Source organism: Tiliqua scincoides, chromosome 5, assembly GCF_035046505.1.
Source record: "Tiliqua scincoides isolate rTilSci1 chromosome 5, rTilSci1.hap2, whole genome shotgun sequence".
Classification (NCBI taxonomy): Eukaryota; Metazoa; Chordata; class Lepidosauria; order Squamata; family Scincidae; genus Tiliqua; species Tiliqua scincoides.
The window spans coordinates 97,207,787-97,229,593 of NC_089825.1; the positions used below are offsets into that span (position 1 = coordinate 97,207,787).

At 44.1% G+C, this 21,807-nt stretch overlaps 1 pseudogene; it reads left to right on the forward strand.

Annotated features, from left to right (window-relative positions):
* Nucleotides 1-8,125: 8,125 nt before the first annotated feature.
* LOC136652474 (vomeronasal type-2 receptor 26-like) lies at nucleotides 8,126-21,443 on the forward strand (annotated as a pseudogene).
* Nucleotides 21,444-21,807: the final 364 nt, after the last annotated feature.

Sequence of the window (21,807 nt, forward strand, 5' to 3'; positions counted from 1 at the left end):
GGCGACTGCTGCATCCAGTGAGGCAAGGAAACAGCATCAGGTCTCCTCGGGGTAAGGGATGTTCCCTTATCCCGTGTAGTGACCAGGCAGCCCCAATGGGTCTCCTCAGATCTGTGCCCGCTATTGAGAGGGCACTGAATCAAGGAGGCTTGTGTCAGGTTTCCTGGCCCAGGAGGGGGGTTAGAATACAGTGGCAGAGCCTGTCACTGTCTCGGCCCCCTCCTGGGTCAACTCCTCCCTTCCCCCCACCCAGTCCTGCCCCTCCCCACCCTCCCTCTGCCGCTGGTCAGGGGTAGTACTTACCACTGGGAGCTTTCAATGGCCTTCCTATGAAGCCGCAGCCCTGCACCGACTGACACTGGGCCCAATGCCAGTGGTGTGCCAGTACCACTGGTGCGAATGTGCCTTATGGCACTTCTTGTGACAGTCAGGCCAGTGGCACCAGTTGAGCGCAGGTGCGGTGGCCCATAGGATTGGACCCTAAGTAGTATATCATATACGTCTTTACCATTTGTCGGTCCTGAAGTTTTGTCCATTCATCCAGCTTCATTCATTTTTGAGGAAGATCCATTTCAACAACACTGCTGGCGAGGAGCTATTTTTCAATGAAAACATGGAATTGTCTCTTGGATATGACATTGTGAACATGATCAGTTTCCCAAATAAATCCTTCATCCGAGTGAGCGTTGGAAGGATGGCTTCCCATGTTTCTTCAAGTGAACAGTTCAGCATTACAAAAGATGCCATTACATGGCCAAGCATCTTTGATCATGTAGGTATTCACGGTTTTAGAATCTTATCCCCCCCTTTTGAAAATATGTATCAGAGTGAAACGTACGCATTCATATTTGTGGGGACTGATTTCTTCAGATGAATGTTTTAAGAGTGGTAGTGTCAAGAAATTTAAAAATGGAACATGCAGGGTGAGCAGATTCCCTGTAATAGTTGCTTCAGATGAGAAATCCTGAGAGATTCCTTAAACAGAAGGGCACCTTTCTCAAGGGGGAAAAATACTCAGATAGTATAATGGCTCAATTCATCAAGTTTGATGAACTGAGGTCTGGTCTAGAGGGTTGAGCCTCTGTTTGCCTGAAGATAACATCCGGAGGTCACCAGTTCGAGGCCACCGGCACCGTGACTGGCGAGACTTTCAAGCAGCTGACAAGCCCAGCCAAGTTATTCCACCTGCTCTTGGAGAGATGAAGGAGCTGCTTGTCAGCCTGCATGGGAGGAATCTGGAGGCCAGAAAGTGATAACAGACCACAAAAGATCCATCTGAAGTGTTGTGCGGTTCTTGAAAGATAGAAACGTTCTTCAATTGTAAAAATCCCTACAGGGATTTAGAACAGCCCACCTATGTAAACCACCTTGAATTAAAGTCTGAGGAGAAATCTGACAACCAAGAAAGAAAGGCGGTATATAAATGCCAGTGTTGTTGTTGTTGTTATCATCATCATCATCATCATCATCATCAAGTAAATGCTTCAAGGCGCATTTATCTAACTATCCGGGTATTGTAATGCATGTCCCTATGTCTGTTTCTGCATGTTAAATGGTAGGATTTCAGGCTAGACCAGGGGTGCCCAAACCCCAGCCCGGGGGCCACTTGCGGCCCTCAAGGACTCCCAATGCAGCCGTCAGGGAGACCCCAGTCTCCAATGAGCTTCTGGCCCTCCGGAAACTTGCTGGAGCCTGCACTGGCCTGACACAACTACTCTCAGCGTGAGGGCAACTTTTTGACCTCTCGTGTGAGCTGTGGGATGAGGGTTCCCTCCACTGCTTGCTGTTTCATGTCTGTGATGCAGTAGTGGCAGCAAAGAAAAGGCCAGCCTTGCTTTGTTCAAGGCCTTTTATAGGCCTTGAGCTATTGCAAGACCTTCATTCATTTATATAAGTTCCACCTCTAGTATATTAATTTATGTAAATTTATTCAAATTGTAAATGTAAATTAATTCTTTTTTCCCCCTGGCCCCCTACACAGTGTCAGAGAGATGATGTGGCCCTCCTGTCAAAAACTTTGGACAGCCCTGGGCTAGACTGTGAAGAAATGAATCCATAAATTAACTCCACTTCATTTCCTTCATTCTATTGCTAGAACTTGCCCCATTCTATATGCAGAGAGAGGTGCCAGCCAGGGTGCAGCAGAAAAACCCGTGAAGGAGAACCAACTTGTTGCTATGATTGCTTCCAGTGCCCTGAAGGGACCATTTCAAATCAGACAGGTAGGTTATTCATCCAGAAATATCAATCAGTCTTTCCAAAGGCAGGGGGGTGGACATTTGTGCACATCCAAAATAGCCACAGTATCCTTCTATACCAGAGGTAGCCAAACTGTGGCTGTTGAAAAGAGCCACAGGCATTTCTTTGACATCTAATGTGCAGGTCTTGGAAATACATTGACTGAGCTGCTTTTTGCATCACAATTAATATGAATTAATTTTTTACCATGTATAAACTGAGAATCTAGTGAATTAAAACTTTAGTGTTCATGCTGAGTAAATATATTTAAGAATTTAAATGCTGCTTAAATATTGCGGCTCTCAGACATCTGAAGTTTATCATATGCGATTCTTGTGTTAAGCAAGTTTGACCACCTCTGTTCTATACAGTATCTCTACCTATTTACATTTTCTATTTCTTATGGTGTTAGTGATGTCACTAACCGTTCAGAAAACACATGGACCCTTGTAAGTTGTCATACTTGCTGCACATATGAGGTGAGCACTGTAGGTTGGAGAGAGGTTTTCTGACTCAGATTCTACTCTGAATCAGGGGAGAAGTCTGTTCCAATGTCCCTCCTTTCACATGAGAGCAAACACACTTCCTCTTACTCAGACGCCATCATTTATAATCACATCATCACAACTCCTCCAGTTGTGAGAAAGAGATCATTCTCCCGTACTTTTGGTGCTGGGCTCATAGCAATTGAGGGAGAATGAGAAAGGGAACAAGAAAGCCCCCGCACCCTTCCTTCCTGGTGCTGCTGCTGGAGCAACATTGAGCAAGGGAGGGCGGCAGGATGCAGGTTTATTGTTGTCTTGTGTGATCTCTTGAAGCATCTGGTTAGCAACTGTGAGATACAGGAAGCTGCATTAGATGGGCCCTGGGCCTGATCCAGTCGGACTCTTCTTATGTAAGTTAAGGGTGGGTGGATTAGGAGAAGAACTGGATTTCAGGTCAAATAAAATCATGCTTCTAATGACATCGGGTCAAATCCTATCCAATTTTCCAGCACTAATGCCTCATGTCCAGTGGCGAAGCTAGAGGGAGTGCAAAGCACTAAGTTTTGCAGGGCCCCTCACTGCGGCGTGCAAGCAGTCCTTCCCCTTCCCCTTCCCCTTCGGAGCCATTCTGAGTGCTAGAGGCCATTTTGCCCTAGCAGCTGGAATGGCTCCGAAGGGGAGGGAGAGGGGTTGCTTCCACGCTGTGGTGAGGAGCCCTGCAAAAACTTAGTACTTTGCACCCCCACTGTCTATACTACTGCTAGTCCCTGAGGCTTAGTCCACTGTGTTTGACATGTTGTTCCAAGCTGTAATCCCCTTTCTAATAGGAAACCTTTTCCCCTCCCTCAGATGCATTACAGTGTGACAAGTGCCCAGATGATGAATATCCAAACAAGAATCAAACCAAATGCATCCCGAAAGTGATATCTTTCCTCACCTATGATGAACCTTTAGGGATTGGTTTGGCCTCCACGGCACTCACTTTTTCTCTACTTACAACTTTTGTATTTGGAACCTTTATTAAAAAGCAGAACACTCCCATTGTCAGAGCCAACAATCGGGACCTCACCTACCTCCTACTCATCTCCCTCATGCTCTGTTTCCTTTGCTCTTTGATGTTTATTGGAAGACCAACAAAGATGACTTGCCTCCTTCGACAAGCTGCTTTTGGCAACATCTTTTCTCTTGCACTTTCTTGCGTCTTAGCCAAAACTATCACTGTGGTTCTAGCATTCATGGCTACCAACCCAGGAAATAGGATGAGGAACTGGTTGGGCAAAAAAATTTCAATTTATGTTATTCTTACTGGTTCTATTATTCAGGTTGCCATCTGTGCAGCCTGGCTCAGTATCACTCCCCCATTTCCTGACCTTGATATGTTTTCGCAGTCTGGACAGATCACAGCGGGATGTAATGAGGGTGCCATGTTTTATGTTGTGCTGGGCTACATGGGCTTTCAGGCCAGTGTCAGCTTCACTGTGGCTTTCCTGGCCAGAAAACTGCCTGACACATTCAATGAGGCCAAGTTCATCACTTTCAGCATGTTGGTCTTCTGCAGTGTCTGGATCTCCTTTGTTCCAACCTACCTGAGTACCAAGGGGAAGTACATGGTGGCTGTGGAGATCTTCTCCATTTTGGTCTCCAGTGTTGGATTATTGTGTTGCATTTTTGCCCCTAAAATGTACATTATTTTGCTAAAGCCCAAAGTAAACAATAGGGACAATTTCTTTAAGAAAAAGTGTTCTCTGCAGTGACTAATACTTCAAAATTGTGATTTTCTCTGTGATTATTTAACTGCAGAGGGTATACAGGGAGCCAACAATATGATGAAGTGCCTTCATGCAGTTCTGTTATTTCAATGGCAACCATTGAAGGTGATTTCCAATGGCTGTGGAGAACTTCTCCATTTTGGCCTTCAGTGCTAGGTTACTCAGGACCCCATTCTAACTAAAGATTGCCCCATTCTAACTAAAGATTGCCCATAAGGCACAGTGACACTGGCACAGGCTCTGCTGTGGGTGGCCAGAGACTATACAGGGGTGGAGAGGTAAGTAAACATTTTGTTAGCACAGGTCACCCTCTGTGGCAGCGTGCTGGAGCTACACTGACATTTGCATCCACCCTTGTGAAATGGTCCCTGGCATTGTGCTGTCTGCAGTGTCATAAAGGCATGTATGCTGTCTGGCATTCTGTTACACAACCGCAAGGGCTAGTTAGGACTGGAACTAGTTAGGACATTTGAATGGAGAACAGCAAGATCACGTTTGAAACAGATTTGAAGTGCCATCATCGTCCCACCTCTCCATCATTCCCCAGCTTCTAACTAACCTGACCAGTTACTTGAGTGTGCATGCTTGAGTATGAATAGGGACATCTCATCACTGTAATATCTGTGACTATGCTGCTGTTTAAGAAATAAAACATATTTTGTGTAATTCAATTCTGGTCTTTGCACTCCTCTTCTAAAGATCCCCATGCTATAAAATGGTGGCTTCATCACCCACTGGGCTTAACAGATTCCAGGCGCAATCCTAACTCACTTTCCAGCACTGACGTAAAGGCAATACAGCCCTGAGGTAAGGAAACAAACATTCCCTTACTCTGAGGAGGCCACCGTGAGTGCCACGCAACTGCAAGATGCAGCACACGTCCCATTGACACAGCTACGCCAATGCCGGCAAGTTGGTTAGGATTTGGGCCTCAGTCTAACTTCTGACACCTTCACTAGCCTACCAGCATACAAGGGTAGCTATCCCCTTCTGACTTTGTCAAAAATAATTTTAATAGCATCACTTTGGTCAAGGGGATTACTTAGTCATGTGTGAGCAGGGTTATCCCATTCTTGCACTCAGTTAAATAGCTCAGGCAATGGACATGGCATCCCCCAGTGGCCTGCTTGCTTGCTTGCCCATTTGCCCACTATCACAAAAGCTGCATTTCGTCCCCCTGCCCTATAGCAAGGCGTCTTGCCCTATAGCAAGCGTCTTCTCTCTCCTTACCCTCAGCAGGCTGCATATGGGTGCTACCTGCTGTCCGCTAATGCCCTGACAATAGCTTGAATCCTCCTATTCTTCTTCCCAGGGAGTGGTGAAAAGCAGCAGTAGACTATCTCCCAATACTCTCCTTCACTTCCTCTTCTGGCAGAAAGAGGAACACAGAGCTGATGAGTCAATATTGTGGAATTAATAGGAGCAAAAGGAAAATGTTAAGAAAAGCAAGCAAGCAAGCAAGCAAGGATGGGGGTCAAGGAAGTAAGGGAATGGCGCACCAATATGACAGAAAAGGGGAGGGAAGTGAAAGAGAGAGAAAAGGAATGAACAATCCAGCAAAAGTAGGCATTGGGCATCTCAACTCAAGAACTTCAAGTGTTCTTGTTTGAAGTCTGTGAAGTGTTATCTACTGGTCATTTTACAGTTGCCTCTTCTCTAGGGATGCAAGAACATCCTCTGGTTCATCCCGAAAGGCTTCTGACCTGCGTCCATTACAAGAAAACACATTCTTGAGGCTTTGTGAGAGATAGTCTTGATTGCTCATGAAGATTCTGAACCTCATGGCCTCTGCAGCTATCTCCACTTCCAGAAGGGCCACTTCTCTGCCCCATTTGGAATGGGGGAGGAAAGGCAATAGCAGAGTCTGGCATGATCCTGGGCTCAAAGCCACCTCCTCTGCTGCTGCTGCCCCTCCTTCCCACTACCCCACGGTATTCCCAAACTTTCCTGTAGTTCCAATGCACTTACTGTTGCAAAATATGAGACACCAGGGCTTGGAGCATCCCATACTGCATATGCCATTGAGCCCTTTCCAGCTCTCACAAAGCGAATTTTAGAGTTCCTTGGGACAGAGGACAGAATAAGGGCGCAATCCTAACCCATTTTCCAGCACCAACATAAGGGTAATGCAACTTCAAGGTAAGGGAACAAACATTGCCATACCTTGAGGAGGCCTCTGTGCCTGCCCCCCCCCCCACTGCAGGATGCAGCATATGACCCACTGGCACAGCTATACCAGTACTGGAACATGGGTTAGGATTGCGTCCTAAGTGATGGTGGTACCAGTGGTGACTCACATGACTGAGGTGAACACAGCCCTGATTCCTTTGCACATTTGGTCATGATCAGGACTGCATTTGTCACAATCATGTTGCAAAGGAATTGATGAGCAGAAGTCAATAGTTTGAGCTCCCTCCCTTAATTTCTTGCACAGTTGCAATTCAACTGTGCAACTTTGAGGAATTGAAAGTGATTTTGAGAGGTTTCTATGCACAACAAGTTTTTTTCCACCAGTTCGACTGCACAGAGAGCCACAGAGAAAGTCAAATACACCAGAGAACAATTGTGTCCCATATAATTATTTTAAAGAAATAGTTATTTAGGCAATGTGCAATAATACACACCTGCTTTGTGGAAGCCTCAGGGTTGCTCAGAAGCATCTTCCAATGCCCTAAATGAAACACACTTGCAAAACATGGCAAAGATCTCAAAAGCCACTCAGTTTGCTATAAATGCTCTTTGTACCGCTGAAATGTATGCTAATTCAGAACATTCAGCATGTCTATACTGTTCAATGCGACGTGGTGTATGTTGCCAACTGCCACCTTTGCTATCACTTGCAACACCCTAAGATGCGGTTCTTAATTCTGCTGTTACTTCTGCTCCTGCCTCAGGGCATCAGTAAGACCTTGAAAAGACCCTGCAGAGCAGCAACTCACAGATATAAAGATGATTATTTTAAGCCAGGAAATCTTGTGATTGGTGCAGTATCATCTATGCGTACAGGAATATATCCAGAAGAAATCTTCAGACGTTTACCCTGGGGCATCAATAAATATTTTTTTCTGTAAGTATGTATCCTATGTAGATTGAACAAAATGCTCTTATCTAGATTTTGGGTGCATCACAGAATATAGTATCACATGGATGCCAAGTTCTTTATTGTTAGGAACAACATTTTCACTCCAATTGGATCATGACCGAACAGACAAAGTTTGAAGGTGTATTGAGAGCCCTGTGTCTACTACAAATTGTTTAGTGGTCTCACCACATGCCAGACCTGTACCTCAGCATGTGTTTGCAACAATACATAAGATCATAGTAGTCCACAGTGTTCACCCATAGGGTTGGGCCAACATAACCCTGATCATGTGCAAGTGCGCAAAAGGAATCAGGACTGTTCACCCCATCCTATGACTCACCACCACCGCCACCTTTCTTCCTCCTGCTCCAAGGCAGTCCAAAATTTCCTTTCCAATAGCAAGAAAGGGATCAATGGCTACAGATATAGAAAAAAAATACATCAGAATCTACTACCTTCATTATAGATCGGTGAAAAAGAACTTCCAGCATTATTTGGCCTTTGCATTTGCAGTTGATGAGATTAACAAGGATCCAACCATTCTACCCAACATGACCCTGGGGTTCCAGATCTATGACAACTTCTTCCAACCAAGATTAAATTATGATATCACCATGTCCCTCCTGTCTGCACACAAAGAAAGCCTCTCCAATTACAGGTGCGGAAGGCAACCCAAGATGCCAGCCATTGTTGAAGGGCTTCGCTCCGATGCTTCCATCCAGTTAACCACTATGTTAAGTCTTTACAAATTCCCACAGGTAGGGCCGTGTACAAAGTCAGTTTTCAAATTAACCATGAAAATCTTTAACCTGCCTTATAGTGTTTATTGTCAGCCATGTTAGAAGGCAAATCTCAGCTGTTTGAGAGTCTCTGATTTACTGCCAGTAGTTTTAAGAGAGAGTGCTACTTCTTATACTCGCTTCTTACATGCAACTAGAAGTTTACCTTCCTTAGAACTGATGTGTATCTGGTTCTCCCATCACTGGTCCAGGAGGTAAGGTGGGAATGGCGGAGGCCTCCTTCACCAGATCCTATCCTCCATGTTGGACTGAAAAGTCTTCCATGGAGCTTCTCCTGTCTGCACCGGCAAGATAGGCAGCACAGACTCAAGTAGCCCCATTGCGGGGCTATTATTATTATTATTATTATTATTATTATTATTATTATTATTATTATTATTATTATTATTATTATTATTTTCAACTAAAAGTTGAACTTTTCAACTTTTCAGTATTTTCAACTAAAAGTTCACAAAGCGGTTTACAGAGAAAAATCAAATAACTAAATAGCTCCCTGTCCCAAGGGCTCACAATCTAAAAAAATGCAAATGAATACCAGCAGACAGCCACTACAACAGACAGTGCTGGGGTGAGGTGGGCCAGTTACTCTCCCCCTGCTAAAAAAAGGAGCACCCACTTGAAAAAGTGCCTCTTACCCAATTAGCAGGGGTAGCTAGCACCCTTAATCGAGGGAAGGGGGTGAACATCCTCTTCCCCTGAGGAGATCTCTGGTGGCCTTACTGTTACAGTTACTGGATGCAGCTGTAGCCTTTTTGGCACTACTGCACTCAGCGGTGCTGTGGCGATTAGGATTGGGCTGCCCCTTGACAATGCACTTGTAATTGAATTGAATTATGCAAACATAAATGATACTTTGGTATGGAAAACAAAGGGAAAACCACTGATTTTTCTTTTCCTGCACAGATACCTAGTAGCTATTAACACAGCCATAGTCTCCAGCTAGCCAGGTTTAACTATAGCACAATCTTATTTAGTTTCCATGGAACTGATTTTTATTCCCCACACATATCCCTGGTAGCTACTACAGTCATAATCTCAGCCTAGCCAGTTTTATCTCTAGCATATTGACTCTGCCCACTGGGACTTACACCTTACTTACTGTACAATCCTATGCATGTTTATTCAGAAGTAAGTTCCATTGTTTTCAATGGGTTTTACTCCAAGGAAAGTGTGCAAAGGATTGCAGCTGAAATGAGTTTCAGAGTATAGCCTTCATTAAATTCCACCAATTGCAATATGAGGATGATAATACGGTCAATTATTACAGTAATTGTTTCAAAGATCATTGAGATGATGCATTTGGTATAATTTGAATTCTCATGAATGATTTGTCTGTTATCTTTCATCATTAAGATCAGGTTGATACAGGACAATTTCTTTTTCTGTTCAGCTCAGTTATGCCTCAGTTCATGCAGAACTGAGAGACAAAAGTAGGTTCCCTTTTTTCTATCAAGTGGCACCAAATGAAGCTTCTCAGTATGGAGGGATTGTGCAGTTGCTTCGTTATTTCAGATGGACGTGGATCGGCCTCATTGCTTCAGATGATGACAGCGGAGAAGAGTTTGTACAAAGACTGGAGCCCCTGCTCAGCATCAATGGCATTTGTGCTGCTTTCACAGAGAAGGCACCATTAGCTACACTTTCCTCCTTTGATGAAGGTACACGTAATATATTTTCTAAGGCAAATATTCTGGGAGCTCTAGAAGTGACTAGAGTCAGTGTGGTGGTTGCATATGGGGACACTTACTCCATGCAAAATTTACAGATACTGCTATACGCTCATTATGAAGTCTTCCATAAGGGATACTACACCAACGGACCTATAGAAAAGGTTTGGATCACAGCCACCCTGTGGGATGTCACTTCAAAGGTTATTTGGGATGACTGGAATCTCAAATACTTCCACGGCTCCTTATCCATGTCAATCCACAAAAATGAAGTGCCAGGATTTCGACACTTTCTCCAGACTTATGACCCTCACCAGCATCACAATAGCTTTTTTATGCGGCAGCTCTGGTATGCTGTATTTCAGTGTAAAACTAGAGAATCCACCACTGAACACTGCACCGGGGAGGAAAAGCTGGAGACTCTCTCTGGGACTGTGTTTGAAATGAGCATGTCTGGCCAGAGCTACAGTATCTACAATGCAGTCTATGCCTTGGCACATGCCTTACAAGCCATTCACTCACAAGGACAGGCAGCTATGACAAGAACACCAAGATTGGATCTTCAGACAATGAAGCAATGGAAGGTAATGTTAGAACTTTATACAGTCCCATCTTAACTAGAATTAGGCTGCCCATTACAATAGTAGAACTCAGTTTCATTGTTAATTATTATATTGCAGCATGGGCAGTGCACCACTGGTGGCCATTTTGAGACCACTGCCATAAATTATGGTAGTGTCAGAGGTCCGCTACCAGTGGTTACCTTTGGCAGTGAAAGCAAGCCAGCACTGGTTGTGGAAAGTGACTGGAGTGGGTGAAATAGAGCAGGAAGGGGGAGGAAGCCGTGATTCTGAGTGGGGAGCAGAGGTGGTGGATCTTGGAAGCACAGTGTCACCAGATCCTATCCCCATAGCCTGCTCCCTTCCCTTTCCCTCCCTCTCTCTCTTCCCTTTCCCTCTGTCTCCAGAGTTGGCCCTCTGGATGGTGAGGGAGGGAGGGAAGGTGAGGGAGGGTACCTCTCTCCCTTCTCGTCTCTCTCCCTTCCCTTTCCCTCTCTCTCCAGAGTTGGCCCTCTGGATGGTGAGGGAGGGAAAGGGGAGATAAAAGGAGACTTAGAGATGGCAGAGAAATTAAATGAGTTCTTTGCATCTGTCTTCATGGCAGAAGACATCAGGCAGATACCGCTGCCCGAACGGCCCCTCCTGACCGAGGAGTTAAGTCAGATAGAGGTTAAAAGAGAAGATGTTTCAGACCTCATTGATAAATTAAAGATCAATAAGTCACCGGGCCCTGATGGCATCCACCCAAGAGTTATTAAGGAACTGAAGAATGAAGTTGCATATCTCTTGACTAAGATATGCAACTTGTCCCTCAAAACGGCCACGGTGCCAGAAGATTGGAGGATAGCAAATTTCATGCCTATCTTTAAAAAGGGAAAGAGGGGGGACGCGGGAAACTATAGGCCAGTCAGCCTAACATCTATACCGGGTAAGATGGTGGAATGCCTCATCAAAGATAGGATCTCAAAACACATAGATGAACAGGCCTTGCTGAGGGAGAATCAGCATGGCTTCTGTAAGGGTAAGTCTTGCCTCACGAACCTTATAGAATTCTTTGAAAAGGTCAACAGGCATGTGGATGCGGGAGAACCCATGGACATTATATATCTGGACTTTCAGAAGGCGTTGGACATGGTCCCTCACCAAAGGCTACTGCAAAAACTCCACAGTCAGGGAATTAGAGGACAGGTCCTCTCGTGGATTGAGAACTGGTTGGAGGCCAGGAAGCAGAGAGTGGGTGTCAATGGGCAATTTTCACAATGGAGAGAGGTGAAAAGCGGTGTGCCCCAAGGATCTGACCTGGAACCGGTGCTTTTCAACCTCTTCATAAATGACCCGGAGACAGGGGTGAGCAGTGAGGTGGCTAAGTTTGCAGACGACACCAAACTTTTCCGAGTGGTGAAGACCAGAAGTGATTGTGAGGAGCTCCAGAAGGATCTCTCCAGACTGGCAGAATGGGCAACAGAATGGCAGATGCGCTTCAATGTCAGTAAGTGTAAGGTCATGCACATTGGGGCAAAAAATCAAAACTTTAGATATAGGCTGATGGGTTCTGAGCTGTCTGTGACAGATCAGGAGAGAGATCTTGGGGTGGTGGTGGACAGGTTGATGAAAGTTTCAACCCAATGTGCAGCGGCAGTGAAGAAGGTCAATTCTATGCTTGGGATCATTAGAAAAGGTATTGAGAACAAAATGGCTAATATTATAATGCCGTTGTACAAATCTATGGTAAGGCCACACCTGGAGTATTGTGTCCAGTTCTGGTCACCACATCTCAAAAAAGACATAGTGGAAATGGAAAAGGTGCAAAAGAGAGCGACTAAGATGATTACGGAGCTGGGGCACCTTCCTTATGAGGAAAGGCTATGGCATTTGGGACTCTTCAACCTAGAAAAGAGATGCCTGAGGGGGGACATGATTGAGACATACAAAATTATGCAGGGGATGGACCGAGTGGATAGAGAGATGCTCTTTACACTCTCACATAACACCAGAACCAGGGGACATCCACTAAAATTGAGTGCTGCGAGAGTTAGAACAGACAAGAGAAAATATTTCTTTACTCAGTGTGTGGTTAGTCTGTGGAACTCTTTACCACATGATGTGGTGACGGCATCTGGCCTGGATGTCTTTAAAAGGGGATTGGACAAGTTTCTTCAGGAAAAATCCATTATGGGGTACAAGCCATGATGTGTATGCGCAACCTCCTGATTTTAGAAATGGGTTATGTCAGAATGCCAGATGCAAGGGAGGGCACCAGGATGAGGTCTCTTATTATCTGGTGTGCTCCCTGGGGCATTTGGTGGGCCGCTGTGAGATACAGGAAGCTGGACTAGATGGGCCTATGGCCTGATCCAGTGGGGCTGTTCTTATGTTCTTTGGATATGTGCCAGCAAAATGGCTGGTGGAGATCCAAGGATACCCACTGAGGCAAGGCTTGCCTCAGGGAGAGGAATGAAATTTCCCTTTCCTCAAGGAGACCTCTGCAACTGCCCCCCTCCCCACTACTGTAGGATATAGTATGTGGACCTTTGGCATGGCTACATTGGTGGTTGAGGATTTAGTTAGGATTAGGCCTTTAGTTTCAATTATGGCAATGGGTCAGCTAGAAAAGACCATATGTGCTAACCCTGAAGAGCATGCATGAAAATAAGCTAGCATTTTGTTCCAGATGTTGTTTTGTAAGGGCACTTGGAAGAAATTGTGCATGGCTGAGTTGGTGAGAATGTTACGTGTGATATTTTATGCAGTGTGTTGAGCAAAGACAAAACCCTGTCAGGATACTGTTTGTTTTTCTCTGTGCAAGAAACTTGCACTATCAGTTCTATCTGTGCATAGTGTTTTGGTGTAGGGAATCATGCAATAGTTCAAGAGGGTTGTTTTTATCTGGGAGTTCTCCCATGCTTTCCAGTTCAATGTAGTCCTTTTTTCAACTTCTGACATGTTGCCTTTCCATTTAGCTTCACCGATTTCTGAGTAAAATTCATTTCAACAACAGTGCTGGAGAAGAGGTGTTTTTCAATGAACATATGGAATTTTCCAGTGGGTATGACATTCTTAACTTGGTCAGTTTTCCAAATAAATCCTTCATTCGAATGAGAGTTGGAAGGACTAATGGCCAACTTTCTTCAAACCAGCAAATGATTATTAAGAAAGATGACATCACATGGCCTATGAGATTCAACCAGGTAGGTAGAATATATTTTAGAATCTTGGGCCTTGTTGATCTCTTTCTAGAATCCTATAGAATCTATACATCGGTATTAAAGGTGACTGATTATCTCAGATAAACATATTTAAAGCACTAGTGCTGTGTTTCCCAAACTGAGGGTTAGGACCCATCAGTAGGGTCGCTAGCTGATTTTTGGTGGGTTGCGAAAAGTTTCTGAAATGTATTTTAAAAAAAACTTTGCAAGTATTCTTTTTTTAAATTTTTTTTATTATTTTCCAAAATAAAAACAAACAACAAATATAAACAAACACAAACTCAATACACAACACACACACAAAAACCAACACAAAAACACACCATTGGAGGGTGCAAGCAATCATATATCAATATATCTAATCAATCAATACATATCTTCTAAACTTGTTCCTCTTCTAGTTTAGCCTCTTAATATCATTTATCTATCATATCATATCCTGTATAATACATCATGCATACAATATATTCATCTGAATGCCCTATCTTATACACCTACAACTTCATTTTCAACCAAGCATAAAATGGTCTCCATTGCTCTATCTGTGTCGGTTTGCGCTATGGGCCTTTAACAGCTTTCAGTTGCACACTGAGATCATTTAGTTGTGTAGTTAAAACATCCATACTAGTTTGAACCTGCAGAAATTGATTTGTGTGCTGCTGTCCCATCACCACTAATTTTTCTATATTGTCTTGTATTGTCTGATTCCAATCTTTCCCTTTCGGTTCCTCTTGCGTTAGTTTTCCCAAGTTTGACTCCAGGGTAGGAGAGCCCCTAACTTTTGCTCCTTTTCCTGTCATCCTTTTTCTTCCTTCTTATCACATATATCACTATCAGTCACCCTTATATCAGTCACATCATCAATAAATCAACTGTTCACCCATAAAAATCAACACAAGGAAATTTTAAGTCAAATAAACCTTTGCCTTGCAATATTTTTAGCGCCACTAGATGTCCTCAGCATATCATCCTCCTTACTTCACTTGTCAAGTCCTGTTCTTGTCCTTGCAATGTCTTTTTAACTCCACTAGATGTCCCCGATGTTCTATTCTTCTTATTCTGTTGTTTTGATTCTATTGCTTACGTTTGTTGCCATATCAACCACATTCCCTTCCAAAAGATAGTGAGAGGAATTCAAAACAATAAACCACATTTGCAAAACAGAGAAATGCATATCTCCAGCCCTCTCCACAGGCACTCCAAGATCTCAATAGGAAAACAAAACTGAGTGTTCCAAAGCAGAGTTTATAGTCCAAAACGATTAATTTGTAATCCAACGAGTTTTAGATTTGTAAAGTTAGAGTTATACTATCATATTTCCATAACAAGCTCAGCAGATCTCCTCCAAAGCTTCTTCTCACACAAGCAAGCAAGTGAATGGAGAGAGCCTCTCCCCTCTTTCCTCTACCCAGAGGGGAAAAATTTGCCCCTCCTTCTTCTTCCCTCGGGCAAAAGATTAATCAGGCAGTCAATTAATCCATCAACGCCAGACACACACAGCAGAATAACACTCACTTAGTTCTTCCAACGTCTTTCCCCGCCTGGGGCCTTCAGCTTAGTTTCAAGATGAATCCTCACCAACACCGACATTGATGTCTGGGTTCCCTTGGAGAAAAACAGCCCCTGGCTGGACACTTCTTCTCCGAAACTGTACACCATCTGTAGGATCAAATCTCTCCTGATCACAGATTCTTGGATCTCCTCAGACCCATGTTTTTTTGGGAGGAAATAGCATGCTTTCCCAACAGCTTTCAAGTGCTCAGAAAAACACAGCCATTCAGTTGCCTCTGGCCCCACCCCTTCCCCCCAAGGATTCTTGCCTGGTTTGCAGAAGAAAATTGCAGCAGTGGGCAATCCAGATGAAAGACCGCTCTCATGACTGGAATGCTAACCTGTGGGATGAGGTAATCTTCATTCCCCAAAATTAAAATGTCACATTTTCCATTTTTTTCTAGTAATTGGCATGATGTGGACCACATGTGAACCCAGTTTCAGCCTTTTGTCTGACCTGGAAGTCCCTAACGGCACATCTTGCTCTACAGTCCAGCTTTCTGGGTACCTTGGAATGACTGTAAAGGTTTGGGGGAAGAGTCCTTGAAATCTATTCCTGGGGAGAGTCTAAGAAAATGAGTACACACATGTAATATACGTAAGGCCTCTAGCAGGCCTGGAAGTACAGGACCTTGTTTATTTTTAATCTCCCTCCCTCCTTCCCTCCCTCCCCCCTCTCTCTCTCTCTGTCTAGTAAAACTATTTGGGTCATGATAAATTATCATTTTAAAAAGTGGGTCCTGATGTTAAAAAGTTTTGGAAGCACCTCACTAGTGTCTAGGATTTTGATAATGGAACATTACCAAATTTCCATATTATCCATAAAGAATGCATCCTGACAGGGTAGTTTCAGGTGGTGGTCAGGCTGGCCATTGTCCCTTGAATATTCCACACAACCAGATATTCCTGAAAACCAACCAGTATTGGTTGTTGGTGGTAATAGTAGAGTCATTTGGATGACGTACTTGCATTGCTTCTGAGCCTGGCTTCATCTTCAAATTGAAGTATCTCTCAGAGGCCCCTGCAAGGTCTATGAGAACTCTACTATTAGCTAACTGGGAGAGTGGAAGAAGCAGTCAACACTCACCATTGGTAAGGTGTGGATGAGAGACCCTCTTCAGTCCTCACTGGCATCTCATTCCAGGAACCATAACATTCATGTACCTCAGTTGCACATGCTGCCAAAATGTTGCTTGAGATGTTTGTTGTCAGTGGCTCATCTTTTGCACTGTGGCATGTTGTGCTACCATGAGTGGTCCATTTAATTGAACCATAAAGAGTTCTCCCTGTAAAACCGTGGTGTACACAGCCCAATCTTAACTTGGGATGGGTCAGCTTTAACAACGTCTTAAAACTGCTCTTGCAAAATGGGATTCAGTGGTGCAAAGTATGCCTCCAGCTCCATTTCAGAATCACTACCGCAAACATCAGTGGTGCCAGAGGCTTACCACCGGACCAAGCTTCCCCTACCACTGATGATAATCAAGTGTGGAGGGCAGGGTGGAGGTTGGAACCTCAGGAGGGTGTGACGGATTGGGCAAAGGGTGGTTATCAGCTGCAGTGGTTCCACCGATATCCTAATCTTCATTTTGGACATAACACACCCCCTTGCCTTTATTCAGACTTGCCCCAGCTAAAGACCTGGCACAGGTCTAAGTAGACCAATATGGGTCCATGCAGGAGTGGAGTAAGGTAAGTAAAAGAAACATTTACTTATCTCTCTGCCCTCATGAGGTCTCTGGCTGCCCTCAAGATGCAGCAAAGCCTAAACTGATGTTTTGTCCTGCTGGCAGCCTGCTCAATTGGGATTGAGCCCTTAGTGTCCTAGGCTCACACATTTGCTAACTGAATAATCATCATTGCACTTGGGCTGAAATTTCTTCTCCAGGAGTTAAATGAATGAATGTTTTATTTTACTGTTCATCCATATCATCTTTTTTGTTTGTCTTTGACATTGGTTAAGATACAGTAATTCAGGGTAGGCTGCATAAAAATGAATCAACCAAAACAACAAAACGCTTTACTCAGCATGTGGTTGGTCTGTGGAACTCCTTGCCACAGCATGTGGTGATGGGATCTGGCCTAGATGCCTTTAAAAGAGGATTGGACATGTTTCTGGAGGAAAAATCCATTATGGGTTAAAAGCCACAATGGGTATGTGCAACCTCCTGATTTTAGAAATGGGCTATGTCAGAATGCCAGATGCAAGGGAGGGCACCAGGATGAGGTATCTTGTTATCTGGGGTGCTCCCTGGGGCATTTGGTGGGCCGCTGTGAGATACAGGAAGCTGGACTAGATGGGCCTACGGCCTGATCCAGTGGGGCTCTTCTTATGTTCTTATGCTCTTAACAAAATAAACAGAATTCTGTTGTATTTATGTTTAGACTTTGCCCAAGTCTGTATGCACTGAGAGATGCCACCCTGGGTATAGCAGAAAAGCTCGTGAGGGAGAACCGTTTTGCTGCTTTGACTGTTTCCAGTGTCCGGAAGGAACCGTTTCATACCGAACAGGTAGGTGATTCATCCAGAGATTTTAACCAATCATTCTAGGTCCACATTCACCTCCTTCAAGGTAAGTTCACAATTCATTATTTCTGATGCAAATATCTGTTGATATGACAAAAGTCAGTGTGGTGGTTGAATATGGGGACTCCATGCCAAATTTACAAACACTGATATACAGTCGATGTGAAGTTCTTCTTAAGGAATATTATGCAAAGAGACCCATAGAGAATTTTTGGATCACAACAACGCTGTGGGATGTCACTTCATCAGACTCATGCTTCCTTTGCTTGGGCTGATCCCAGGAGAAGCATTAGGCTCACAAGTCTTTGGATAAAAACCCAAACTTTGGTTTGTTGGAACAACATTGCCACTTCCCTTGCTTAGCAAACTCTCTTTGGAACATTCTACTGGAGCAGCTTGTTGGATTGTCATCCTATGCAGCTCTGAAAACATTGCTTTATACTAGGGGTGTCCAAGCTTTTTGGCAGGTGGGCCACATTATCCCTCTGACACTGTGTCAGGGACCGGGGGAAAAAAGAATTAATTTACATTTCAAATTTGAATAAATTTACGTAAATGAATATATTAGAGATGGAACTTATATGAATGAATGAAGGTCTTGCAATATAAAAGACCTTGCAGAAAGCAAGGCCAGCCTTTCCTTTGCTGCCACTGCTGCATCACAGATGTGAAATGGCAAGTAATGGAGGGAGCCCTTGTCCCAAAGCTCACACAAGACGTCAAACAGTTGGCGGTCACGCTGGGAGCAGTTGCATCAGACCAGCGCGGGCTCCAGCAAGTCTCTGGAGGGCCAGAGGCTCATTAGGGACTGGGAGCTCCCTGAGGGTCAGATTGGGAGTCCTCAAGGGCCGCAAGTGACCCCAGGGCTGCGGTTTGGACACCCCTGCTTTATACTGAGGATGATAAATTGGACAAATTTCTGGATGAAAATTCCATCATGAGTTACAAGCCATGATGGGTATGTGCAACCTCCTGATTTTAGAAGTGGGTTACCTCAGAATGCCAGATGCAAGGGATGGTACCAAGATTCAGGGTTCAGAGGTTCCCTCTGCACCTAGCCAGCTTTGGAAGAGGGAAGCAAGGCAAAAGAGCCAAGAGCAATTTCCCAGGGGAAGGTATCTTAAGGGACAACTCAGGAGGTGCTGGCCTCCTTGGAGGGATGATGTAGGTTGCATCAGTAACCCTCTGTTAAGGTTCTTTGTAGTTAGGTCCCTGAGTTCTGCCCAAGTTGAGCAGGTTGCAAGTAACAGCATACACAGCAGAGTACTTTCAAGCGGCAGTTGTATTTTGAGCATGGGATATCACAAGCAGAGTAGTCAATAAACAGTCCAAGTCAGCATGAAGAGCAGTCAGTCCAATGTTAACAAATCCAAATCAGTTTCCCACAATACACAGTCAAGGTTCAGTCCAAGGTCAGTCATACCATATACATATACATATACATATACATATACATATACATATACATATACATATACATATATCCAACCTTCACAGTCACTGGCAGCAGTTCCTCAGTTGTCTCCAACCACTCCCCTACTGCTGCACTGGAGGTTCAGCATACTAACCCTTAAGTAGTTTGGATAGCCAATCAGTGTAGTCTTGGTTACACCCAGGGTGTGGCAGTCACAGGTGCTGGTTGATTCAGCTGACTCAGCAGCCTGCACCTGTCCCTGAACCAATTCATTAGCTGTGTTTCTGGCTCTCGCAGAACACAGAGCTAACACCCTCTTCCAAAGTGGTTCCCAAACTTTTTAGCACCGGGACCCATTTTCTACAATGACACTCTATTGAGACTCACCTAGCTTTACAAGACAAAACCAAAAGTGGCACCTTATCAGCTGCACAAGCCTCTGTTTTTATCCTTTTTACTATGTTGGATGTGTGTGTGTGCCTTCTGGAACATTTGTTGAGCTCCTGGTTTATTAGTTCTGGTGATGTGTTCTTCTCAGCCTGCCCTTTGAAGTGAACTGAGGCGTCTTTGCCTACCCACGAGTAAATGTGCATGTGCGGCTCAGTTGTGCTTTCCTTAGGACTCAATACATTTTCCTTGTCAGCTATCAGCTTGTCAGTTTCACGACCTATCCAACAGTCAGGTCGCAAACCACCGGTGGATCCTGACCCACAGTTTGGAAAACACTGGGCTAGGCTATTGTACAGTGTCTGTGGGGTTGAACTCTGTCTTATGTCTCTGCCTTCTGGAACTATTTTTCAGTGGAAAAATAGTGAAAATATTTTTCACTAGCTAGCCCCATAGCTCCTGCATCACATAAGCTTCTATGAATCAATTCTAGGAAAAAGGAAATCTTGGCCACTGGCTCCACTGTTGCATCTTCTGAGTCATACAGCAAGTCAAATTATATCCTAAATCATCATTATCGAAAGGCAACTTCCCTGGGGTGTGTCGCAAGCCAATGGCCCAATCGCACACAGGAACATGTATGTTTGGGTGAACTTATATGGACACATATATATGTGTCCCTGGAAATTTGCTATAACACAGTCCTTTGAATGACCCTAAGTAGGCAGGAGATACAAAACATTTACTGAAACCTAGTAGGGTACCATAAATGGTCAGTGGACTGCGTTTGAGTATTTAGGTTACATATTGTATAGACCTGTCATACAGAAACCTTGTCTCTTTCTTCAGATGCATCACAGTGTGACAAGTGCCCAGAAGATGAGTATCCAAGCAAGAATAAACACCAATCTGTCCTGAAAGTAATATCTTTCCTAGCCTCTGATGAACCTTTAGGGATCGGTTTGGCTTCTGTTGCACTTGTTTTTGCTTTACTCACAGCCTGGGTATTCGGAACTTTTATCAAATATCAAGACACTCCCATTGTCAGGGCCAACAATCGGGAACTCACCTACCTCCTGCTAATCTCCCTCTTGCTCTGCTTCCTTTGCTCCTTGATGTTCATTGGAAGACCCAGCAGGATGACCTGCCTCCTTCGACAAGCTGCTTTTGGCAATGCCTTTTCTCTGGCACTTGCCTGTGTTTAGGCCAAAACTATCACAGTGGTTCTGGCGTTCATGGCCACCAACCCAGGAAATAAGATGAGGAAGTGGTTGGGCAAAAGATTATCAATGTACATTATCCTTAGTTGTTCTGTTATTCAGATTGGCATATGTACAGTCTGGGTTTGTATCTCTCCCCCATTCCCTGACTTTGTCAGGTTTACACTGTCTGAGCAGACCATACTGGAATGTAATGAGGGCTCAGGTGCCATGTTTTATGTTGTCCTGGGCTACATGGGCTTTCAGGCCAGTGTCAGCCTCACTGTGGCCTTCCTAGCCAGAAAACTCCCTGACACTTTCAATGAAGCCAAGTTCATTACCTTCAGCATGTTGGTCTTTTGCAGTGTCTGGGTGTCCTTTGTTCCCTCCTATCTGAGCAGCAAGGGCAAATACATGGTGGTTGTGGAGATCTTCTCCATTTTGGCATCCAGTGCTGGATTGCTGAATTGTATTTTTGCCCCTAAAATTTATATTATTCTACTGAAGCCAAAGGTGAATGCCAGGGACCACTTCTTGAAGAAGAAGCCTTTTCAATGATTTCTTTTTCAGTTATAAGTTTTTCTTCTTACTAATTGCAAAAGATATCCAGGGAGTGAACAATATGACACTGTGTCTTTGTAGAGTTTTGTGATTTCATTGGAAAACCAAAGCATACATCTAAGAGTAGAACTATGTTGAATAAAAACTTTGATCAGGTTGTAACATTATTTTACCCATACCAAAGTAATCTTGTAATTTTGAATGCAGCCCCACACACATCCCTTTGAATACCAGTGACTGGGGATCAAAAGTTGAAAAACATTTGCTTTCATCCCTGCTTGCTGGCTGTCTAGACTAGATTAATATTCGATCTGATCCAGCAAGTCTTTTATCTTGCTAGTTCCCTCATCCTCTCTCCTGA